Below are 27547 nucleotides of genomic sequence, written 5' to 3'. Positions count from 1 at the left end.
TGGTTGGTCGACCTATTAGCTTGACTTGACACACACACTACCGCAGTATCAGAAGATTGTAGGCAGTTTTTGTGCGACATTAATGTACAAAGTTTGTCTTTGTTAAAAGCGGCAGAAGTTTTTGTGGTAATAAAATTAGTATCTGTGACTTTGTTACTATTTATAATAATCTGTTCTAGTGTAGTGTTACATTTAAGGAAGGATAGATCTGTGCAATTGCGAATTGGCTGCGCGAGCATCCAAGAAGTAGGCACAACCTTCAGGAGTTCTCATGGCCACGCGCTCGAGCGTAAAGGTCATCTCGCTGTTGCTACAGCTAGCAGCAACAATGCTTATCGAATTGCGAGTGCCTTTTTGATCAACAGACAAATTCTAATAGCCAGAAGTTGATACAATGTTGATGCTTTATCATTCTAAGTTTTGCCCTTTTAGATAAGGATAGATATCTTAAAAAGACCACAAGAAGATAAACCATGTTTGATAATATGAGATAACGAAAGAAACGCACCAATTTTGTGCGAAAAGACACACATGGATGGATGCTTTTGATAACAAACAATGTACCTACGTAGGTCCTTCCTTCTTCTTTTCTCTTTTCTATAATATGCCTATGTGTTACACCTTTTTTTAGATTACCTACCAGCTTTCGTCTAATTTACCTTGTTTAATTCCAATGTTATAAAGCTTGATTAGTGAATTAGTTGATAGTTATTTACATTATTGGCTACAATTATTCAGAATGAATGTCAGACAATGTCAAAGAATATGACATAAGAATATCAAATAAGTTGAGTAAGTAAGAAATGATCAGTATTAACACGGAATTAATTAATACATAAACATAACGGTAAGTTCTGTAACCAACCAGATAAAAATAAAAACAAATATTGAGGAAGTAGTTAATAGAGATAAAACTAATGTACAGAATGATAAGCGCAATGACCAAGGACTGATGCATACTCATTAGCTGATAGCACATCATCATTAAGTAATGATGATCCTACAAAATAGAAATAATATTTTAACAAACGATAGGTAAGTCTAAGTAGAGAACGAAGAAAAAGTTAAACGAAATAATTTCGATTAACAAACATCGTGATTGTGATGCATATTATTGGTTCACCCGTGCCATATTGCTCCGAAGCTCGAACCGCTACGTATCGACGATAAATAAATAAAAATAAAGACTTGGATAATCTTCGTGGGGGTAACGCACTTGTTTGGTTGTCAGTCTATCTCGCTTACGCGCGCTTGTTCGAGTTTTTTTTCATTCCTACGCCAAGTCATCGCCTTGCCAGTTCTTTATTTTTAATGGCCGCCATACAACTCGTGGCAAAACTGCCGAACCTTTCACTGAATGACCGTCAATCGACTAGGCAATTGCAAAATTTATAAAAAAACTAGCTTTCCGCCCGCGGCTTCGCCCGCGTGGAATTTTGTCTGTCACAGAAAAACTTTATCGCGCGCGTCCCTGTTTCAAAAACCGGGATAAAAACTATCCTATGTTCTTTCCCGGGACTCAAACTATCTCTATGCCAAATTTCATCAAAATCGGTTGCGAGGTTTAAGCGGGAAAGCGTAACAGACAGACAGACAGACAGACAGACAGACAGAGTTACTTTCGCATTTATAATATTAAGTTGGGATGTAAAATTTATCAATCAGATTCGATTGTTAAAGACGTTGAGGAATATGAAGAGAATTTGATGAAAATAACTCACAATTGAAGTCGCTGATGCTACTCTGATTGCAAAACTGTTGATGAAAAGGTTAAACGAAACACAAGGTGAACTCAAGTTGCCATGTACGCGCTTTGACCAAGATCGCAACCATCTCGGTTTGGTCACGTACCGGCCGTGTATTTTTCGAGCTATTTGCAATGAGTTCGCGTTGCAGCGGCGTGTGCGCACATTCTGCCGCGGCCGGCGAGACTGGGACCTGTTCTAGAGAAAGTGCCAGTTTCCAAGCGATTACTTTCCAAGCCGAAGTCGACGAGTTTGGTTTGGTCCGTGCGGTGCGGTGCTGGGAGCCCGCAGACTACCGTCACTACCGTTACCCCTTTTTTGCGCAACGAGGTCGCGCTTAACATAAAGTTCATCATTCATCGATTTAGCAACAGTTTTCACTTGTTTCAAATATATTATGTAAATGCGCGTATTCATTTGTGTGTTGTCAACAAGTTTGACATTGTCAACACAATTTAACCACGTCTTTTGTTTAGGTATTGCGGAATATTCTACTTGTGATTCTACACATTATGATGATTTACGAGTAATACGAGTATAATGTATTAATAAACAAAGCAAAATACAAACTATGTACCTAGATTAGTAAGAACTATGACTAGAATATTCATGCCCAAATTGAAAAGTCTAGTCAAGTTATGAAAAATTTACCCGAGCTTGTTATTTTGTGTCTAAAATAACTAATACACGACACGAGTAGGCTTTTAGAGAAGAACAGGGCCTTGTCATTTATTGAAGGTTGCAGTATAAAAATAAGACAGGGGTGGTTTAGAGATCGAATGAGGGTCGCAGCCATACATTGTAGGTCGAACCGAAGTGAATAGGCGACGGTCGTCCTGGAGGGCGAATATCAGAGGTAATGACCCTCTGTTTACGCCGCTGCTAATTCTCAAGGTAGTCTGAGAGAAGATTATTTTCAATACCTACTCGTCTATATACTTGTCTCTATTTCTTATCTCGGGAGGCTAGACGGTTTCACTGAAAGAGATATGTAGATAAATCGAAATCACATGAAAACACGTGTAAATTAAATTATTTAGTGCGATGGCCAAGTCAATAATTTATGTAAAACGTTAAAGATTTTCTGGCCTGGACTTGGTATTACATAGATCTCACAACTTTTTACCGTAGAACAACTGAGTTGCGAGACTTGGTTTTTTTGACAAGTACTTATTGTTTTTGATGGGATTCTTTTTACACGACTCCATGTCACCAAGTAAGTAGGTACTTTGGTTTGGCACACGTTTCCATCCCCTATGTATCGATTCTGCAGATCTTGCCTGGAAGGGAAACTATTAGTAACTTCAGTTACATTGTCATGCAGTCAATAGACTGCTTTTCAGGTAAGGTATGGTATTTCAAAGGATTTTGATCTCGGATTATTTACCCAATCTTTTAGGTATTGAATACTCTTATTAAAAAAATCAAAGGTGAAATCAAACGAGACTTATAGAAGTCCTGCCTACACGAGAAGATTTAACGTGTCGCCCACACAGGCTTTAATGTTATTCTGCAAAAATATTACCTAAATTTCCACGAGGCTTCTTACAAAAAAATATAACGTGGGTGTTGAAGCCTCTTATCATTGAAAATGGAATTAGAAAATCACAGGTATTAGTAATTAGGATGAAGAGATGTGGGAGGGTATTGGATCCTCTTACATTGAAAATATAATTCGAAAATCAGATGGATTAATCTGGAGTAGGTATACATTTATAGTGAGTTAAATGCTAGTTCTTTTCTGTAATCACGGCACTTGCCGCAAAAAAGCACAATCGGTATTTCCCAAGTGGCCGAAATTGGATTACTTACTGTGGAATAAGAGCGGTTCAGAAACGGTGGCCGCGGTCCGTTACGCGAGCGCTCGGCCTGACCAACCCGCGGCCCACAAAACTCTTTTACGTATTCACACCGCTCAAACCGTAATGAATATACCAGTATGTGATTCACGTAGCTGGTGAATTTGGCGTTACAGTTAAAACTGTGCATTTTTGGCATTATCAAGCGTTTTACCGTGAGATTTCGATGTAGAGTCGCCAGAACTCAAGAATCAACTTGCTTCGTAACGAATACCTACTCTCGTATGTTTTTACAAAGAACTTAAGCTTCTTAACAAATATTCTCGTATTATTACTTACTCGAATAATTTTTGGAATTATTATGGAAAGATACACGTAGGGTAAACCGTATCTATATAGCTATTGCCCACTTAAAGATTTCAAACACATTGAGATGAAAAATTAAAGAAAGTATTTTAATTATCGACCATTTATGACTTTTTTCTTATAACTCAATAAACTGTTAAACAGAATATTAACAGTTTTTAGTTAAAACTTACGTAACTTAGAAAATATTGAAATAAATTTAAAATCCTCCAAAAAGTACAGTCATTGCCCATTACTTACACTAATTGCCCACATCAAACCACAGTAATTGCCCAGTATCTTAAAACAAAATAATCAATTTTAAAATGACAAAATTGGCTTTAAATAAACAAAACAAAACATTAAACTTAAATTCTAGTAGTACAGACTTCAAAATTACAAAATAAATTGCGTTTGGCCTTATTAACTATATTATCAAATATTTCTTGAGCTGATGTTGATGAGTCAGAATCGGTAGAGACAGAATCATCTATTTCAAAACATAGATGACACAAAAATTTGAATTTTATATGTATTTATTTTTTTATCTTCTTTGATATCAGTTCAAGTGGTTGCTCAGAATGTTCAATTAGCTGTTGGTTATTCTTCCCTAAAGTTGTATCTATTTCCTTACAATTAACATTTTCACTAGTAGATTTAACGTAGGATTTTCATTTTTTGTATTTGCGTTTGAATTTTTATCAATTTTTTTAAGCCAAACCATATTTTTCAGCAATTTCAGTAGATAAATTGTTGGATACATCTTGTACAGCTTCGATCGCTTTTTGCAAATTTTCTATGCTATATTGAACTTTTGGAGTCTTTGGCATACTGAAAGTGAAACATTAAAAGCCATTTCAATATTTATGCCTGTAAATTGCAAAACAAGTCTAGCAATGAGCAACTTAAACACTGCTACTGCATGGTGGCAACACTCTAATAATAATTGCCCTGGGCAATAACTATACATTAACATATGGCAATAACTGAAATGATGGTGGGCAATAACTAAAAATATACAGATTTACGTGCAGTGATTACCCACCGTTAAAATGACCGTTAGAAATCAAATTTTATCAGTTATTTTCATTGATAATGGAGAAAACACTTATAATTTCATCATGACTATACACCATTAGTTGAATATTAATAAATAACTTGCAAAAAAAATTTAACCTCTAAGCAAGTAATTCCTTAGTAAAATTGTTAAAGTCTTTACCTGTTTGAGTAACATTTTCACCAGTCTTGACAAAATCCGCCATATTTTTTGTGTTTTCTATTGTAAATTTTAAATCTACTGTACATTGATCTCGGAGCCATCTACTTAGTAAATTCAAATCTAACTAGAGTGATTCAAAGTCAGCACCTCACAATATTATGCTTAAAGCGGGCAATCACTACCAGTGGGCAATCACTCTCTGGTTTACCCTACCTAGCTAGTGACAACTCAAAGAAACTACAGAGAAAATTCTGAAAATTTTCATTACGACCAATATCTGTAGAATTGGATTAAAAGCACACTGAAAAATAATATTCACGATCATTTTCAGACCACAAGGCATCGGGATTGTTTTGATAGCAGTGAAACTAAAGTTTCGACCGGAATCAATATCGTTTTATGCGCTTGGATCGAATCCAAATTCTTCTGAATATAAAATCCGTTTATGGTTTATTTTTAAGAGCAGATTTGTAACTTCAATTTGCAGGCTATTAGTAAAATTGTATATGAATAAGGTTTAATGTATAATAACATGAATAAATGTTATAATATCTTTAAGATAGCATCATGTAACGAAGATAAATACGAAAATATGTAGGAGTAATCCTTCGTAAGTAATTCTTCAGGCGTGAATTTTCTTTCTAATAATAGAATAACTAATTGCTATCCTCTTCTGCTTATTCTTTTGTTCATTAAATTCACATCCGTTAGCTTTGATACTCGTATACCGTGTATACTCGTAGTTATAGCAATAGGAAAAATTGGTAAATAATTATCTTTCATTTCTTCCAATTATTATTTTGCGATGCGTAAATGCGTCATTAATCAGTACAATATTTATTAATCAACAATATCAAAATAAATCTTCAACTATTTCAGACTCCTTTTCGTTGTCTACGAACTTATGGTGTTTGATCGTAATTCCTACTTCAAAATTTACATTCTGTTCTGAGAACGCTTTCTTGGTTACTGAGTTGTTATTAAGTAGGTATAACCACAGATAATATAAGTATAACTACGTACGTAAGTTGTGCTATTATTTCAAATTATACATAATACAATCGTAAATGAATTGAACAATATTTGCGATTACCTATTATCTTGCTACGTGAGTCGCGAGCGCAGTGTCTACTCCAACTCACCGTACTCTACTTTGACCGTCACCGCTTGATTGTATCGACCCAATGTCTTCTATTTTACCGATATTGTCACATATGTTTCATAATAGCTTTATAATGGCATTGGAACGACACGGGCCACGTTGCACCGCCAGCGGCAGTCGGCAGTGGCCTGACCTTCGCCTGTGGACGCGGCAATTGGGTCACTGGGTCAGCGAATTTGCGCTTTTTTCGCTTCGCACACGATTCTACAATTTGTTTGTAGCAGCACAACAATCAACCAGACAATCAACCTTCATGATTGGCAAGATATAATGCAATTAAAACGTTGTTATTAAATTCAATTTTGCAAAGCGCATGACCATGACCTTTTTTCAATACTCAATTTTTATTTATAACTTGTGTCCGCAACTTTTTATGTACTTATGTGGAAATTGTTTTCCATTCAGATATCCAGTCAACCAAGACCTCTCATTTCCTACGATTAAGTTTAATAAAGGAATCCGTTCAGTAGAATGCTCAAGCTAAGATTAACAGAATCACATGAAAAATATGAATTAAATGTAAAGTTACACACTAGGTATACTCATAGTTTTTGAATTTATCCATCAAGATTTTTTTTATCTGAAATCCAACGAGTTATTTATTTCTAATCGCAGGTAGTTGACTCTGTCCCTTTGAATTTGGTCACGGGTAGGGGAGAGGGGGGCAGCTTTGAACAATTTTTATACTTTATTAAATATCTTCGAAATTTGACTAATTTCATTAATTTTTTCTTCCTAGATAGAGGTCATGGTTATCACACAACAAAATAATGATGTTCTTATTAATTATTCATGAACGCTTATTAAGATATTTAGATTTTTGCACAGACCTGTAAACGTTCAAAACTGCCCCGTAGTCGGGGCAGCCTTGAACACGCCTGAGGCAGTTTTGAATTAGTATTTTTTAAAATGATATGAAACTGAATATTTATGAAAGTGTATTTTTTAAATAATTAATAAACAAAATTTTCAATGATCAGTGTCATTTGGGATCAATTTAACATGTTTATTTTATTTAACATCACTCTGTACAAAGTAACACAAAACTAAGGGATATTATTAAAAAAAAGTAAATATAAGATAAATCAATTAACTAAATACTAATAAACTTTCTGTTTAATGACACATCAAAGAGAAAACTGCATAATTTAAAAATATCAATCAACTACTAAAACTAGCTTTTGCCCGGACTTCACCCAGCTTGAAATTTTATCTGTCACAGTAAAGCAATCTGCTTATTTTTTGTGTAAGAACCTTCTACGAAGTATTAGAAAACTTAAGGTTTCATAATACCACTTAAAAAAGAATATTAATAAAGTTCAAAGGTGCCCCAACCATTTCGTTCAAAGCTGCCCCATGGGTATATCTCCAGAAAAAAACATAAATTTAATAACGAAACATACTTTTATATTGCAATTTCTTATTAAATCTCCATTGAAACTATTTAAACTTCCATATAGTAAACAAACCACTTACTATTTTATAAAACTACGTCCACAAAATCCTTAGAGCCAAAATAAAAAAGTGCGAAATTGGCAGTCAAAAACAAAAAAACACTTTTACCGGTTAACTTACAATATTAAAAATGAGATGTGACGGCTATGCGCATCAGTGCTGGCAATATAAATTGTGATTTATACCATTGTAGCCTAAACCAGTGATTTTTAAATTCATTTGTTCTAAGCTGCCCCTGTCCAAAGCTGCCCCCCTCTCCCCTACTATTTTGCTTGAAAAAAATCTATAGAATTCTCCACGTGTTCCGCCCTTTCTTTCAAAAGGTGACTTGCGTAAGGTAGGTACTATAAAGCGAAGCAGATACACTTTCACATTGGGTAGTAGTATGTAATTTACAATAAGAAGTGTATTAGAATTTAGACCATGATAACGTAGTTTACTAAAGCATGTGACCCTTAACTTGTGAGAGTCATGAATGATTCTAATAAACATGACAAATGAAAGTCGAACTATTGTGCCCTATTCCTCCCACTATAAGTAGGAATTAATTACTAAAGACTAGGCACACAAACAAATAAAGATGACAAGTAGGAGGAGTTGTAGGAGGAATTCCCCAAAACCAAAATAGACTAGAAATAATAACCACTCAATGTAATAAGTAATAACATTTAAGACGATGTAATAAATCATACCGCACATAAAAATTTTAGTCACGAGTTTTTAACGCAGACTTCCGCGTAGCGTAAAATCGCGGTCCGCGTGAGCTCTTGATCGTAGATTTATATTTTATTTATTCATCTTTTATTAAAAATTAAATTTATGGAAAATGTGATTTTGGATTTGTTCAGAAAATAAAAAGAAGCAACTACCTAACCTTTATTCCGTGATCTGTGGTCTCTCTCTAGTGCTCTCTACCGATCCTAAGTTGTATTATTAAAACCCTGACTCATGACCTCTACCAAAAATAAACGCTTTGAATATTTATCTAAATGTAAGTAAGTAAGAGGTAAGATAGCCAGTTCCTTCGTGGTTGAGGATCCGGGTGAAGCACGCTTCCACCTTCAGCCTGATCATCACATACCATCAGGTGAGATACAGGCCAAGAGCTTCCTCGTTGTAAATTAAAAAAGAATACACCATAACTCCTATGGGGCAGGAAAGTTCTTGAGTGGCGACCACGAGCTGGAAGACGTAGCGTGGGCAGGCCTCCCACTAGGTGGACCGACGATCTGGTGAAGGTCGCGGGAGGTACCTGGATGCAAGCGGCGCAGGACCGGTCTTTGTGGAAATCCTTGGGGGAGGCCTTTGTCCAGCAGTGGACGTCTTTCGGCTGAAACGAACGAACGAAAACTCCTATAATGCAGCAATACTTTTTACAACGGTTGTAAAACTACGTTTTGGCCTAAATTACCTAATTAGTTCAACAATCAATTAATACGAGTGCAACCCAAATAGTTTTACTTTAATACGAGTAGTAGTTCATTCTCTGACGTTTTTCAACCTCAATTAAATATTTAATTACTCATTCATAAAAATACTCAATAAGCAAGTTAATCAAGTTTTGGTAGACTTCGTAGTTTATAGCAACAATTTAGCGTAACAAGCAACATAATCAAGCTTTTTGATAATGAAAAGCCTTTAACCACCAACCAACACGATCGTGACAGCTCGTATTGAAAGCTAGTAAGTTACACAAACCGTCTCGTTGCCCAATTCTTTGTGGGGCCGGATCATTGGGAGCTATTCATCTAATTTTTTGTCGCGGAATGGGCCAGATGTTGCGCAAGCGGGACAATGTCGCCTGATGACGTCGCGTTCGACCTGCCTACACCACGCATTTGAAATCATGAGTGTATGAGAATTTGACACTTGCAGCTTACATTGTGCGCTTAAATGTAAGTTGCAAGGTTTTTGTTTTTTGAAGACAATTTTGAGACAGACTTGCCATGTAAATGAGGTGGGTGGAATTTGAATAAGAAATCTTATGAGTGACCTTAAAATTTACGCCTACCCAGTGATGGTCGTTCATCAATAACACAGTTGAGTTTTCTTTATATCTTAAAATTAACTTTTACATTTTCTTTAGTGACTATGTAAATAGGTATTCCAAAGGCCCACAATGACCTCAATTAAGTCGTTAGGATGTGATTCACATGTCTGATTCGAATCAAACAAGAAAAGCCACATGCCAAATTGGATGTCAACATTGTCGGATAAAATCAGTCAAATAGTAATCGTGCGCATCGAGACTGTCAGGCAAATTCTTATTTGAAACATCGTGCGCGGGCGGGGTGCGCGGCAAATAATAATAAGTAGTGGCGATTACCGCCGCGAGTCATCGACCTTCGAAAAATCTGACCTGGCGCGCGCAAGGTTGCTTTGAGCGCGACCACGCTATACTCAACTAAGTACTTCAAAATTTAAACATTCCTTCAACGGAATCCAACGCTACAAGAAAATTAATATAAATATTCATTAAACTAAAGCAATCGACAGCTTACCTGCACGTTATCGTACACTCGCTGCCCGATACTGTTTTATCTGCAGGTCGTTATACCGACATAAATCTGAATATAATCCACGATTTGCACACGGTGACCTTTATTCGCGGAATTGGTTATTCCAAGGTTTTCAACTAAACGCGCCTTGCAAAGAAATCAAGTTTTTCAAGATCGAACAGTTCGGGAAATTTATTTTATAACCTATCCTGAAAATGTCAATAAACTACGAAGGCGGATTACTATCTTAGTGTCGCGTAAGTAACCTTTGAGCTATTTTTGTATTTACATACATCTTTGTATACCTGATTTGCTTATTTTAAATATTTCAGAACTAGTTTAATATAGGTTCGATCGTTCGTTCGTTTCAGCCGAATAATATAAGTTAAATACCACGAATTGGAGCAGATATAAATAATGTATTAATAAAAACTGTGCGATTGAACCATTTCAGCGGCCCAGAAACAATAGTCTGTATTAATGAACCGCATGACAATGTAAAAACTTCAATACGCGCAGTGTTTCAGTCGTGTAAACACGGCATAGTTTCCAAACAAGTGTGTCAACGCTCGGGCGCACGTGGTCTCTATTTGTTATAGTTTGTAGGTACCCGAAAGCCGAAAGAACTAAGCCAGATTTTTGGTCTCTCTACCCCATATTTCAACATATTCAGCTCTACATTTCTCTCACCACACAAAAGCGCTGAAAAAAGGGAGAGCTTCTGTTCAAAGAGTATAAAACATGTTTTTTGAGTTGAGACTTCAGTGCCTGAAGATGACTTTGATTGTAGATCGTAATCGCAGCCAAGTTATAAACGAATCAGATGAAAATCCTCACTACTTTGTAGCATAGAGCTATAGAAGATAATTTAACTTAAGTAACTTTACAATCGGCTAGGTTACTCTTTGAAAAAGTCAATTTATGTTCTACTTGTCTACGAGTAATAGTTATACCCATTACCGTGACGAAACAAACAATTTTCCTGTTTAAGTATGTGAACGGAACTCCCTGGGCCGCGACAAGATGTAATCACAAGCTTGGTGCCTCACTCGCGGCTATTACAAGTAAAACTATACCATTCTGAGTCATTTAGATCGACTGTGGATATTTGCGACAAACGTAATTTAGTTAGACCCGTATTTAGAAGTTTCACTCGACATCTTTAGAACTGTACAGTACACATACGAGTGTAGACGTAACGTTCTCGTAACTCAAAATGAAATAACTAGTAACTTGGTAGAACGCAGAAGATTAACCATTAAGGTAATTTAATCATCCAATTATTTTTAAGTTGTTTACTAAGTTGATAATCTTCTGTAATATTAGTTGTCGCTCCGCCCGCATTAAAATGATCGTGCTTCTTCAATTGTTCGACTTAAATGATGATCAACCTGTAGCTGGCCTGAATCAGAGGCTATTAAAAGGTGTGTGTATTGTGTGAGCACATTATTTAGTCGTTTTAGCGTATCGTACGTGGCCGAATGAGGTCGGCCAGTGAACACCCCGCCAAGGAGAACCGTTGACCCCCTCAGCCTCACATCCGCGTCAGGATAATGCACCGAACGAGAGCACGACAACCTCTGTAATTACGCACTATAAATTAATTAGCCTTTCGAAAGGCCGCATGCCCATTTCAGTAAAATTATTTTAACGAACCTGCCCGTCCAATTATCCGAACCTGAAGCGTTTTCTCGAGCTCTCGCCTCTCTCCTGGAACGAGCGCTTTAAATAACTATTTTACTGACAAAAATACAGCTTAAGTAACTAAATAAAATGATTAAATTAACGATGCAACAATTTTTCAATAAACGTGTTTGTGTGTACAAGCGATGATGTCAAGCGGAGAGACAAATCGTAAATTAGAATAAGTTGTTTACCTTTAGTAAAGATGTTGACTTGTTGATGGATCTTCGTAGTTGATTCTAGAGTATTCGGCCGTTAATTTCCAGTGTGATTGAACTTTTTTTTTATTATTATTGAATATTCGTAGATACCTATTTACTTAGATGTTCGCAACGGAAAAGTACGTTTTTCTTTAGAACTTATTATGATACAGTGTTGGTTGGTTATGTACTCGTACAGCAGACGTAGAAACTTTTTAGATCACGCGGCTACATTTTGTGACAGGATAAAATTAAATAAACAAGGCACAAATTTTTGGTCAGCCTAGTTTCCTTCCTGGTATCCCCCGCTGACCTCAACTTAAATTGAGGTCAAATCTATAATTAACTACAAGTACGACAACTTCTACAAACCATACTAAGCAATCCTAGAACATATTTCTTAGCTTTTTCCTTATTAAACTTGAAGAGGGCTTGAAGTTATTTAATTATCAAAATTCAACTCTACATCTTTAGAACTTCACTCTCTAGAATCCATAAATAGGTAAGTATACTAACTTGTAAGGTACAGTCTTTTAATTCTCAAGACCCACCTCATATAACTTTTAGGTGAAGTCCATAGAGGCAGTAGCTGACCTAGTTACTAAAGTTGTTATACATAAAATTATTTATTCAAAGTCTGTTCGTGGCCCGTAGGGCGAAAGCCCCTGAATCATGTCCACCCTTTCCGGTCCGTTGAATGCGATCGCAGTGTGACTACCTAGTACATTTTAATATGATTTATTCAGTTCGAATCCCAGTTTGGTCAACAGTGTTGTGTAGGTAGGCCTATTTCTACATAACCATAGGGGTATCTATTGCTTTTTCAGTGTCTAATGTAATAAGATAAATCAAGAGATTTGTACACTGGTCATTATAAATTCGACGGTTCTAATGCTGTGTCTGTGCTCTACATAGATAGATGATAGCTGATATGATAGGTGATAACACCAACGAAAGACCAGAATAAGTGTTCTCCAAGTTCAAGTGATTTTCAGCCATTAGCTAAAAATTTTTTTGTGGCAAAAGAACGAGAAGTGACGGTAAACGAGCCATGCCATGCGTGGCCAAAAAACTTTCGACTATTTTGAGCAGTGGTTACAACACGCTTGCGAAAGCGATGGTTGCGCCACGCGAGAAGTAGAGACGGATTTTCAAAGCATTCGAATTGTAATTCGCACACGAATCTACATTTATAGGGGTTCATACTCGTTTGCGAATGAGTTTTGGATTAAAATCATCCAAAAATAATGAAAAAAAAAGCGTAGGACGCTTATGCAAACGTCCGTCATGGCTTGATTGATAGTCCAATTGTGCATGTTACGGGCACAATATGAAAATTAGTTTGCATGAAGTTAATTCAGTGTAGTGTGTGTCTTTAGTCTTTCTTTACTAATCTCGTCAAACATTTCCCCATTCTACTTTTCATGAGCATCTTTTAATATCTTTTTCGTTGTTTTTTCACTAAGGAGAGCTCTACTTCTCAACGAGAAATAAAAAAATAATTCTGAAATAGTTATTTTAAGAAATATTACGCCTATTTTGCGAGTCCCCTAAACGTAGCCAGACACGAGCCTCACAAACGTGTTTCATGGAAAAAAGTGAAAAATACGTCGAAATTAGCGAAGTAGGTATAAATAACAGTGTTATGAAATCATAAAGTGCGTTGAACCACGTTGAACCTAAGCAAATACACGTAGATATTGTATTAGTCATTATAGACGACACAAATGTGCTGAATTATAAAAAATATAAATAGGTAAGTGCCTACATGAATTACACAAAACATTGTAGAGACGTTACTGCGTGGGACTCGCAAAAAGAATACTCGTATGGGATTCATTGATTTTTCTGTTACTTATCTACTTCATACGTATCAAACATCTATTTTTACACACTTTGGTAATAATTTTCCTCTCGAGTCGCTCGAGCATAAGTCCGTTTCCCCTTGTTTCGTCGGCAGAATGCAGCCTAACAAGAATGTTCGACAGGTAACTACAGTATCCCTGTAGTATCCCAGAGTAAACGAGATAGAATAGGGGTGTCAACTCTACACTTCAATGCAGATTAATTGCAATATTATTAAAATAATGCATAAAGAACATCATTCACTTGACTGGTGATTCATTAAGTTTGGGTAAGACCCGAAGGCAATCGGACATGTTGTTTATTTAGGCATGCTAAATGTATTGTCCAAATGCAAAACATAACCGGTATTATGAGGATCGTCTGATTTGCCTGTTTATCGAAGGGAAACCCCCTGGATTGGCAACCCTGAAGAGATGGTGAGCTACAGGCTACAGGCGGCCCGGGAACTGGTTCAGGCGAGCCGGGACGGGCGGGGCGGGGCCCAGACGGGCGCGTCATTGACCTCACCCCCGCCCCTCGCCCTGGCGCGACACCCGCGCGAACCGTAACTTCATTGTATTGCTGCACTGAATCAGACGCTTTTGCACGGAGCACCAAAAGTTTTTGAGAGAGCCTATACCTGTAACATTTTGTCACGTCTTGCTTTCTCCTAAGGCAAAGGATATGCATAACCAAAGCACAGAGCATTGTGCATAACACATTTCCTGCCGTGAAAAATGTATGCAACCAATCTTGTAGTTTTTCCTGCTCTGCCTCTCTGACTGAGGATAAAACTTTATTAACGTAAGGTTATTTGTGAATCAGAAGTTTTGCAAATAAAAGTTAAATGTTTTTTTTTCAGAAGTTTCAGGTATTAAAAGCTGACTTTTGTCAAGGCACCTCTTGCTTCTGCCAGGGCAGGGTAAAAAAACGCATAGGTACGCGATTTCACGCGGGAAAAACTTTAATGGGACTACACTTGCAGAGTGCTCCTGCTTATGCTGATTGTAATGAAATGATGATGATATGATTTTGAAAGTAAACCTGAAAGTAAAACTCTTTTGATTTAAAAACCGAAAATTAACTTTTTATCGGTTTTAAAACAAAAGAGAAACAGAATGAGGTCGAAACAAAAATTGCCTATTGGAAATACAGAACAAATAAAACAAAGTTCCCGAAGGTCGCGCTGGCTGACACAGACAGGCGTCACGTTTTTGGCCAGTCGCTGGGTCAAGTTCATTATTGAAAGATAAATAGTCGGAGGGATGTTTTTTATAGACGCGCCACGCCGAGCTACTTCAAATGACTTGAAGGATTAAGATCTGGAATTATTAATTGTTGCCTACTGCTCTACATTTTCATGGAGCCGAAATAAAACGGACCCTGAACGTTAATAACGGTCGCAAAAAGGTCGTTACTGTTCTTTTATTAACATTCAATACATTAAAATAACTAAGTTAGTAATAATAAGGAAATATTTGTACAATTCGATAAATCAAACCAAATATAAACTGGGTAATGATTAAAGTCCGCGCCCATACAATTGGTAATAGACTTATAATTTTCTATTCGGTGATACGAATGACTGCTCAAAGATTGTAAGGTGAAATTACGTTGAGATCACTTGATTCTTAACTTCCAATCTTTTTAGGAGATTTTCACAAGAATGCCAAGGTCTATTGGTATGGTATGGACAGTAGAGTTTTGTCTGATGTCGACACCAGATTACTACAAAGACATACCTATGTATTTAGTTTTAAAGAGATTTATTTGTTTCGCTCAGCTAACAATACCTACACTAACGCGACGACGCTTGTCAATGACAGGCCGTAGGTGGTTTAACTGTAGGCGTTCGTACTTCGTCGGGCTCGAGAAAAACTCGCTAACGTCAATACCAATACAATTATTTTTGCTTTATCAAAACAAGTTACGATTTATTTTTATTTAATTTATTAATTAGTTACATTGATTAGTTAGAGCTGCGATAAAAACTACATTAATGCTTGTTACGTTTATGTGCATTGACGCGGTTTCTTTAACTATTTAATAAAATTCTAGCATAAGGTTTTAGTTTGACGAGTCGCAACGCACTTTGTGTACCTACGGTCTGTAAAATGTAGTGATAAACAGACTTTAATGTCTCAGAAATAATAGTTGAGAAGGGCTATGAGACCATAAAATGGCCACTAACAACAAAGGACAATAAAACGTCCTTTTAAAAAACGAAGGGATGGGGTAAAAAACTATCGTCGGACTAACAAAATCTCGTTTTATAATCACTGCCAACACATCTGCCGTTGTTTCCTCAGCTACGTCCACTATCGTCTATCTGCCGGCCGGTAGAGGCGCGCGCGCAGGCTGAATATTAATGTTCCAATTACGACACGACGATACAGCTTATCGATAGTAATTTATCGAGAATTATAAATTTATTTATCAAATCATTTCTTAAATACAAATTCAATTGCTTTCCCACGGATTTTCATTACACAACCGTTTAATTTTGTGTTACTTAATATTTAAGAACTTTCATGGAATTACCGGTAGCCTATTCATGGCAGAAAGGAGCGTTGACTTAGCCCCAAGAAGCCTGTAAATACATATCCCTTTGAAAACTACCCTTTTGTGTTTGGGGTTAAAACCCTACACCCTTGTTGGCAGTGGTCCTGGCACAATAAGTAATGGATCCCAGCTCTACCTAACCAGTAATCACGCTTCTCTGAAGCTTGATCAGGGTTCTTTGAAGTTTGAAGGCCGAACGTTGACGTCTTCGCTAGTGATATTTTTGAAAACATAGAGCAATTTATTTCTAACTTTGTTATTAATAGAACGCCTGAAAATGAGGTGATTTACGTTAGTTTCTAAAACTTCACCCATTTTATCAAACAGTAGTACCTACCTAGGTACCTGGTAATTCTGGTAGACAAAGCAATCTGGAGTAGGGAGCCAATATTTGTCAGTAATGATATGAAAATTCTAAAGAAAATTATGGGATAGCAATATGCTAAGTATGCAATAATTTTTAGCTGCTAAAATGCATTAAGTATGTCTTTGAGACACTAACTAATCGGCTTTTGTCAAGGATGAATATTAGGACAATGAACACGTGTAAGCTAGAAACGTCATAAAAACCCAAATAATATTATTTATGCCAGAAAAAAACAAAAAGTACCGTTCGTCGAACATGAACTTCGCCCGTGTGTTCTCTACTAAACTTATTTGCACACAAACAATTATCATAGAACAATGAACATCTCGCTCTAAGGAGGTTAGCTGTAGACTACATTACAACGATATGTTTTATTCAAACTGGTTCTGAATCATCGGTGATAGATGAGATAACATCGATCTTAAAATATTTCGTCAGAATACACACACCGGCAGATTTAGCGGAACGCAAAAAAAAGTATGAAAATAAGGAAAATTACTACTGATCAATGAAATATTTATTATACAAAATAAAGAGATAATTAAAATAAAATAAAATAACATAGATTTTTTAAATATTTAGTCGTTTTTATTTAATAAAAAATCATCGAAACGAAATTTCAATTTTTCAGTTTTGAACAAAAATTAGAAATTGTGGCCAGATTAAAAATTAGGGTAGCTTATCACTAACCAAATGAATTAATTAATGATGGGTATTTCCCCCTCTTGCTCTGATGATGGTTTCCATTCATCTGAGCATGCTGCAGTTAATGTTATGAAGGGTATTTTGGGGCAATGTCTGCCATTCCTCTAGTAACGCGTTTCTCAACACCACCGGTGGTATTCTGAATTTAACACATCTTTTAAGAAAGTCCAAGACATGCTCTATAGGATTCTTGTCTAAGGATCTTGCCAGCCACTGCATCATGGGTATATCCAAATGGTTTAGATGTGCCTGTACTGAGCGAGCACTGTAAAAACGAACATTATCGTGAATTAAACTAAAGGAGTCCACAATAAATGGAGTAAATGGCACATCATGTTCTTCTAAAATGTTCCTAGTGTACCATTCAGAAGTCGTATTTCCTCCATCACCCACCACTAACTCCGTGCGAGCTCCCAAACAAATCCTTCCCCACACCAGAATTAAGCTACCTCCATAAACCACGATATTTTCAAAATGAAGACTAAATGTTACGTTCTCTTTGTGTCTCCATATTCGCTATCTTCCATCGATCTGGTTTAAGAGAACTCTGCACTCATAAGTGAAGAGATCATGCCTCCAGTCGTTCAAGACCCAATCACGATATTCACGTGAAAAGTTCAATATGTTTTTTCGGTGCTGTGTCACAAGTTGGAGCTTTCTCGGGTATGCACGACCCTATACCAACTTCAGTAAATCTCCTGTGAACTGTGGGCTCAGTCACTCTTACTCCTCGAGTGTCTTTAAGGTTATTTCTGGCTTGAACAGCAGGTAACCGCGACTTTCTGAAAACTCGAAGTTGTAAAAAACGGTCATCCCGTCGCGAAGTACGCCTTTTTCTGACTTGAACCCTCCTCCTAACGACAGAAATGATCAATCTGTACCGTTGGTTACTGCCATGGGTGGTCGATACTGATCAACGACGTCTTACGGCAGCCGATTTGTATGCATGGCCGTTACTTCTCATTTCATCTGCCTTAATGATTTCTGACGGTGCTAAGCTGGGCATAATAAACCCTTATAAGTAACTGAATGCTTACACAACAAAATTCTCAGAAAAAAAACATCTTTCACGTAAAAGAAATCCAAATTAGCAAAAGCTTCATTCAATTCAAAACACTCAACGAAACTGTTGATGGGGTAATTTAAACAAAATAATTAAAAAAATATACTGTTGGCAATTATTTTTTTCATATTTAGAATTAAATTAAAAAATAATGTCATAATTAGGCATTTTTTTCCTAAAATAATGATGATATTGATGCTTTTTTTTCCGTTCCTCTAAATCTGCCGGTGTGTGTAGTTGCAAAAGCTAACTCTAAAATAAACTTATAACGTGCTGAGAAGTTTATATTTAGTACTACAGACGCGTGATGAACCTTCGGGTAATTATTTGGACAGTATTACAGTTCCTTAAAACTTTCAAACTTGTTGGCATAGAGCCAGGAAAGTGGGCGTCCCACACAAATAAATACTTACGTTATTGTGGTCGGCACTCGGGAGACGTTGTTTTATGCGGCCGATCGCATTTCCTGCAACAGACAGATACTTTGTTACTTACTTTACTTATAAAGCGATAAGTCTATTTTAAGGCAAATGTATCGTTTCTACGATGTTTTCATCATTAAATCAGATTTCTTTGTCTACAAGGTCATCTACAATACTCTACCTACATAGTAGAGACAGGTCTACTAGTATGCGTAGTAACAAAAAGAACAACGGCATTGGAAATTAAAATTATCATGATGATTGTTATATTCTAAGCTTCATGCAGAAGGTTAGGAGACCTCATTTTAACGTAACTCCTTTTTTGTCGTCGTGAAACTTGTACAACAAACTATAAAAACGTTGGTTTGTAATCGATCATCGATGCAAATCATGGGGCCACATGGGTCGTCGAACCGCAAATTTAAGATCGGTTAAATGGCCTCATAAACAGCGCTGTGGGCGTCGACGCAGGAGAGCGGAACATTACCTTTAAATTATCAATCTACTTCATCGGAGATACAAGGGAAGATTGATCAGTGTACAGTAATATGACACAAAACAGCACACACTTCATGTTTCTATTTCGCAACGATTGAGCGAAACTAACATCAATAAAATTGGAAACTGGAGATTTTCCTAATTGCCAAAAATGATCGTGCTTGAACGTGACATTCAAAGACTTCATAAACTATTCCGCTGTCAAGGATTAAAGGTGCTGGACTGAGTTATAAGCATAAAGTATTTCAATTAGTAAAACAATTACAAAACTGTAAAAATCTCGCGTCCTTGGACCAGACAATAGATGCTAACTGCATGAGAATAGCACGAACGCAAAGAAATCTATGTCGCCATCGGCCTTGCTGTCTGCAGTCGCTCTCAGCCGTACGTCTAGTTGGAACGTGGAACGCAACTTAATTGTAAAACTTGTTGCACGTTCAGTTAATTTGTAATTAACTTTACACACTTGCATTTTCGTGAAAAAATAGGTCAAGTTATCTTGCACCAATAACGAACGATTCTTGCCATTTTCGTGGCCTTAATAGCGATTAAAGAGGCCCTGAGGGAATTTTCCTGGTTCAGCAATTAGGATCACTGTTCGAGAGCAATCTCTTTACTCTTGCGTGCTAATTTTACTGACTGTTTTATTGGATAGTTTCTTTTCCGTTGTTTTCTGACTTTTCAGATATTCATAATTTTTAAAATATTTTCTTACTTTACCGTCCTAACGCCAATAATGTTATAGAATGTATGTATTTGGGTCTTCATTTTCAACTACATTGATGAGTTTTACAAAAACATTTGGTAAAAACAAAGCCGTTATAGGACAGCTCTTGTCGGTGACGTCAGAAAGCGGCATAACAATAGGCGTGCTAATTCTTCAATGTGCGGCGTTTGCGCACCGCACGACAACATGGCCGCCGCGGCCGGTGAAAGTGCCGGTACCGATGGCGGCGCGGACGACGCTAATCTTTGCACAACCCGTTGTAACTGGCGGACACTGAGAAAATTATATTTAATTGACCAGTAGTGAATCTGGGGACAAACGTAGCGGGAAAAGACCATCTTCTCGATGGCCATACTGAAATAATTATGAAATAACGATTCATCATCCCGATTAAATCGAATAAGGTAAACCGCCCCAATCAATTAATTAATTTATGGAAATTTCTGCATGTGTGTATGGTAACTGACTATCCACATTTAATTGAAAGTAGAGACAGGACGGGACGGAAAGCCATTTTATTTTGTTCTTATTTTTATAATCTAGTACACCTGCTCAGTAAGATTATAATTATTCCGAAATTAGTTCACAATATCTCGGTTGCTATGAGCAACATCTGCTACAAAGTCTATGAAAATATATATTCATAATTTAAAAACTAATTTTACGAAGAACTTGAGCACACTTTCTATATTTTAAGTTAACTTCAAGTTGTACGCAGTGAATGTATGACATTCTCCTCGCCCACCTGCGGCGCGAGATCAAGTCTGATTGCATAATTTGCGCAACTTCGATTATATAATTTCCCACAAGAATCTGAATAGAAGTCTTCCATATAACCACAACAGTTTCTCACGGTGCAGCCTTTACATGCATATACTAGGAAATAGAAACTTCCTAATTAATTGCTACTGTCATTACAATCAATCTCAGACGCTACATTCATGACCTAATAATAACGAGTTGATATTGTTAATAGTACTCGTAAAATATAAATGTAGAGCAGTAATTTGGAGTTCTAAGAAATCAGACCTCTGGAAATAACTCTACCACCCAATAACGGGAGATAATTTATTTATGCCTTATTTAAGCAATGTATTTGTGTCAGTATTTGGCTTTATATTGCTAAGTTTGCTAACTTATACAAAACAAGGCATGGTAAATGCAAGGATCTTTTCAGATTTCAATGAAATATACTCTTACTAGCTTTCCGCCCGCGGCTTCGCCCGCGTGGAATTTTGTCTGTCACAGAAAAACTTTATCGCGCGCGTCCCTGTTTCAAAAACCGGGATAAAAACTATCCTATGTTCTTTCCCGGGACTCAAACTATCTCTATGCCAAATTTCATCAAAATCGGTTGCGAGGTTTAAGCGGGAAAGCGTAACAGACAGACAGACAGACAGACAGACAGACAGACAGACAGACAGACAGACAGAGTTACTTTCGCATTTATAATATTAGTTGGGATAAGAAAAATCAGATGATATAGCGAAATACCGTTGACCCTGATCGCGAAAGAGCCGCTGTTCCAAACTGCGCCCGCACATCCGGAGTTGCATGCTGCGATGTAGCGCAATCAACGCACTTACACCACAGTAGATATATGAGCTAAAGCAGTACGGAAACTTAGCCCTTTCGGCGAGTTAAATACCTACACTTCAACTGAGTGTTAGGGTTGGCACTCTTAATCTTTATAATATTAATAAGGTTCTGACTTACTTATTTATTAAAACGTTTATTTAGGTTTTTTAATTATCAAATACCTAATGGAATAAATTAATTGACTAAGTAGTTAACAAAAAAATAAAACGTTAATTAGGTTCTATAATGATCGAATACATAATCGAATAAATTGATTAAGTACTATTAGAGGCCGGTAGATTCTCATAAATAAAATACCGGATACTTACTTTCACATAGCTATTGCCTCATTTTAAATACATTTCATCACTTAGTACAAAAGCGCGCGGAGCAAATTACTTTATCAAATAGAACACATAAATTGTTAAAAAGCGTAATTACGTAATTTAAAAAGAACTTTTACAAAATCAGATGTAAGCACTTTATTTAAAAAGTAATATTTAATCATTTTTACAATTCCTAATTATTACGAAGTTTAAAAAATGAAAGTTCTGGTTTTGAAGATGCCGAGTTCAAGCAGCCGTATACTACGCAATACACTCGTGGCATGTTTTTTAAAAATACAGCAGACAGTGCATGCAATAAAATTATTATTAAAACCACAACGCGCGCGACACTCGCGACGGATGGACTGCGAGGTTCGCTTAGAGCTCGTGTAAAGCGTGCGTCTGTGTGCGTGAGTCTGATTTCGAGCGTTTGTATGAAGCTTCCGTACTGTTTGATTTATCTACTGTGCTTACACGCTATTGTAACTGCTCTTCCGCGTGTATTATCTCATATATAAGTAACGTTATGTCATGCCCAACTAACGATTTCTCTTTAAAATTGCTCGTTTACAGTATACTGTGTCAGACTGCTAACAATAAATAAAAGGTTGAGGTCAAAAAAGAAATATGTAGTACAGTTATTATTATAATGTAGAGTCAATAAATTCAAGGCGTGTTTTTATACACTTCAAATAAATTACAATACTCTTTGATACATTAGCTGACCGGCGCATGTGCGTCAATAATAAATCACAACGTGCATTGTAAAGTCACATTTCTTATACAAATTATTCATGATTCGCTAGGAATAGATGGAATAGATATCGACCATCTACTCCGCCTCATCTATTTTCCATTCGTTTTTCCAATTTCAGTGCATTTTGTACACTAGTCATTACATCCAACCTAATGAGAGCTTTTATTTTAATATCATGTACTAAATTACTCAACAATTTTAGTCTCATTGATATTCATCAAAACATATAAGAGTTGTTTTAATTTGTCCATGATATATCATTTAGGGTTGACAATTTAGATTTTCAGAGTAAATTGATTTGATAAAGCAATTTTGGTGATATAATGTACAAGTTGCAAAAAATATAGTACATTATAGAGTCAATCAGTCCCGCACTAATGGAAAGCGCAAACATCGTTTAGTCCCGAGACTAATTGCTTTACCTCGAAGGGTCTGCTGTCTACACTACAGTACCTTATAATGTCATTTTCCTCGGTACAAAGTGAGCCTACAGTATCTCATCAAAGTATCATAACACAATTTTCTTTAATATAATGTCATTTACGATATCAATGAACGTAACATACAACAACTTTACTTTTCGAAGGGAAACGCTCTTTGTCTATCAAGCTCGAATTAGTGAGTACTTGCTGCTTACAAAAAATTCCGCAACTCTTTTATAATTTATTTATTTATTTTATAGTATTATTGTGAATCAGTCAAGTCATTTTTATCTTTATGTAGCGCCCGATGATTACAGCATCGTTTTTCTATGTAGTATCTTCTTAAATTATTGTTAATAAAACGTTATATTTTATATCTTATCATTCACAATACGTCATACTTATTGTTCACTATCGTGCTCTCAATATAACTTATGCGTGCAATTTATTTTTAGATTTAAACTTCTTTGTGGGTAAAACTTTTGATGAAGTAAGAATGGATTGGAATTTCGCTTACTGACATTGATCTGAATTTCCGAAACTACGAAAGTTCGGTCTGAAATATCGACTAAGGTGAACGTATAAAACTTCGGCCATCTTAAATTATGATGTACCTAGTTGTAATAGGCGCTATTTTGCGACAAAAATGTTAAATAAAAGATTTTATATCTTTAGCTTTTATGAATGTATTTTCAAATTTTTATGGAAATATAATTTACACGAGCATTTAGAAGTTGCCTATTCTTATTCGTCGATTACAAGGTGACTTTAACATAATCAATAAATAAAGTAAGAGTTTAATATTTCGGCATAATGGCCGGTTTGTACAATACAGCTATTCACGAGATACGCCGCTGATGCCCACGAGTTGCGAATTAGCCGACATAAATCAAGCGGCGGACAATTCCCGCCTTGCATTATAAATCGCGGACGCTCATCCAATCTTGGTCAATTACTGTCCGTGAGCAGGAGGTTAGGAAAAACGTTCAGTCGTTTATTTTTCACATGCAAGAGGTTCCACTTCGAGTTAGTGTTTGTCGACGAACGTATAGAACATGTTTTACACAAATATTGAAAGAATTAAGTAACACTCACTCACACACTAAAGTAAGCAGCAATTTCGCAAATTATCATTTAAGTGATCAATGATCGTCGTATTTTTTTCTAGAAAATCGTATCAATCAATATCTTTCGAGTGTAAATAAATAAAACATCATTAACTTAATAGGCATTACCTGAGCAAAGCACTCTTACTTGAGAGGATGATTATACCTCCACTTAATGTTTTGCCGGAAAACATTCGTCTTTATTACACTCATTACAGGACTCTTTATTATTATTCATAATAATTAGTAATTACGTCAACTCAATTTTGTTGTTTACTGTTATGTTTTATTAAATTGCCATGATAATCACTTGGGTTTAAATCTCTCTCATTTTATTTTTTCCTGGAACTGAAGATTTGATTCATAATTTAGAATGTATTTTTTTGGAATGGCAGTGTAGGTACTTTTAGAAGCGGATTAAAGATTTTTTACCGATGTAGGTACGAGATGAATCGTACATCTAATCTGGAAAAATATAGCGATAACCCTTCGACCTAGCAACGTATAGGACGATAAGTGAGCGAGCCGCGGGCCGCGGGCATCGAGACAAAGTCGCGGCCGTTGACCCCGGCTATCAGCTGACGACATCGCCCAACTGCGGGGAAATTATCTTTCACGCCATATTTCGGTCGTTCACTGCCTACGTCTACGTCCTTCCTTCGTCACGGTGGAAGGGCCCCGCGCGAACTCAACAGACCCCGCTAATTGCTTGCTCTACACCTGCTGATTTTCCTACTGCTACTTTGAACATAATCATATTATCGCCGACAAATTTCTTTTTACACGGAGTTCAACATCAGTCAGTAAATTCGATGTTTATCGTCTGCATTTTAATAATAATGCGAATGCAGTGAATCACGTTTACGATTCATGCTATTCTGGGTATTTGACCTGTTTATTTTGAATTCTTCGAAAGCTACAAAGAGTGCATCTTCGAAGATGCCTTCGCAGTCCGGGGTCGCTTTGAAATGAGCGGAATCAAAAGTTTTATCGTTTTTTTGACTTGGTAGCATCAAAAACAGTTCAATGTCTGTTTATCAAGTCCTTCGTCCAATTGGCATTGAAGCTAGGCATCTCCGGCGCACGTCCTCAGGTAGCGCGAATAATATCGCGACCTAGTTGTCGCCCCCGCGCGGCACCATCGCACGGCTAATTATAGATTCAATATTGAGAAAGCATGAGCGATAGCATTCGGTTCATTTAATTACGAGAATGTAGAGTCTCTGAATGTATGTTTTCTTTGTAACTTCTTCGACGGAAAATTTCGTTGAAATAACGGACCTTCGCTTTGTAAAATTGTGGTCACAGCTCTACATTTTTGCAAAACACCATATTTAGTTAAATTAAAACTTAACTATTATACTAATGCCGAACTGCATGCACTACATGTAAAAAACTGAAAATTTACACCCACTACCTTATTTTTTTCGAATTGGAATCGGTGTTTGAGCCACAACTAGTTTCAACTTTGAAAATCACGCAACTAGACGCTTCTCGAATATTATTTGAAGTCATAAATCGTGAAGTCATGCCATCTGGAAGCTTTTTCAGTTCCTGCGCCGTAATGTTGAACAGATTGAGCACGAAGTCCCGACCACAAGAAGAGTGGAAAGAACTGTTTGAATATATGACCCAAGCGCTGGCGATGTCGAAATTTGTCAAGTGGCACATGCAGCACGATTGAAAAAGCGGTCCCAGTGAGCCTTGGAGCACTTGGCCACTTGCCACGCCCTTGTACGCTCGTAGACAAGCTGGAGCGTTTTTAATCAACATCCCATAATTAAATATTCAATTATTCCTAATTGGAGGATCAGCAATCAAGGAATCAGTAAAACTCTCTTTTGCTGCAGCGACTCCGATATGCAAGTCACATGGAACAAAATGAGCCATTGAAAGTTTTTAAACAAAGGCCAGATGGCCGGCACTCGGTGATTGAGGAACAATAAAGTTGCGCGTCTCTATTTCCGCATACGTAACCGCTTTTATCAAGATTGTGGCAATGAAACTCGCTAACGCGCGTCGAGATTTCCGTAATTTTCGATGAGTTTCAATTCAAGTGCGCTCGTTGGAAAACTAAAAGTTAAAACTTTACTAACGTTAAAGAATTGTGCGTTTCAAAAAGTAATTCTGCGAGCACGAGCAAGCACTGACTGCGACGTCAGCTAACGGTACCTACTTGCAATTCTTTCCAACTCCGCTTAGCACGACGCTTCTTGTCGACAAATCGAATTAGTTTCCACAGTTATTAGAAAATAGATTGCATTATAAGCACTACACCGCAATCCGGTTTCTGTCCACGTATGCGATCGCTCTCGTCGTAGGAGTCTCGGCATTTACCTCGCGAGAATCGGAGGGACGACGCCAACTCAGGCACGACGACGTAGCGCGACCAGCCCAACTTCACTATCACCAATCTGACACTCACTGGCTTCAGTCACGTCCAGAACTGAAGGTATAAAAGTACTGTTTTTGTATAAATATTTGAGATATAACAAGTTAATTTCGAGGAACACACGAATTAAAAGACGGATGAAATCGCGCCGACAATCGACAGCGGGTACACCTACGAATGCTCGAGGTAGACTGGTCGAGTTCGTACAGTCTGGCCCGGCAGAGTAGAGGGGGACGAACGAGGTCTCGTTCTTTCGCTCTCGCACTCTCGTAACAGCGATAGAGTAGGGGCGCGAAGACAGCCGAGTGGATCCGAGTGTGACCGAGAACACCCGCTAATCCCGCTATCACGCTACGGTATGAGCTTGGGTATGAGTATCACTCGAATAGCTGCGAAGTTATTCTCGTGATCACTCACAGTTCACATCGCAGGGTGCACTCTGCACGTGCAGTTAAGGGCTGTCCACCCTCGTCGGCCGGGCGGTGCATGGCTACCTGCTACGCAAGGGACTCTACATAAAAATAACAAACGTAGTAATCGAAACTAGTTTGCTTTACCCACATTATCTCACTCAGGTTACTTTTCTGTAATGAAGATCTTTTAAAATGAAAATATTTAGTTACAAAAAAAATTCTACCTACCCTACTCTTCTTATATTATAATAACATAGG

The 27547-nt window shown here is 37.0% G+C and overlaps 1 protein-coding gene across 3 annotated transcripts in view; it reads right to left on the bottom strand.

The window, feature by feature from the left end:
- The window catches only part of LOC135073749 (uncharacterized), a 54025-nt gene extending 26969 nt beyond the window's left edge, over positions 1–27056 (bottom strand). Inside the window, exons 1-2 of one of the 3 annotated variants that reach the window (XM_063967915.1) lie at positions 26822–27056; positions 19062–19114 (exon numbers count right to left, since the gene is read on the bottom strand). The gene's annotated coding sequence lies outside the window, so the exon portion shown is untranslated. Of the gene's footprint in view, positions 1–1721; positions 1904–19061; positions 19115–26660; positions 26744–26821 lie in introns of those variants that run through there. The other 2 variants (XM_063967917.1, XM_063967919.1) reach the window with 2 other exon arrangements.
- Between the last annotated feature and the right edge of the window lie 491 nt (positions 27057–27547).

Source organism: Ostrinia nubilalis, chromosome 8 (assembly GCF_963855985.1).
Source record: "Ostrinia nubilalis chromosome 8, ilOstNubi1.1, whole genome shotgun sequence".
NCBI classification, from domain to species: domain Eukaryota; kingdom Metazoa; phylum Arthropoda; class Insecta; order Lepidoptera; family Crambidae; genus Ostrinia; species Ostrinia nubilalis.
This window is presented reverse-complemented; position numbering and strand designations above follow the sequence as displayed.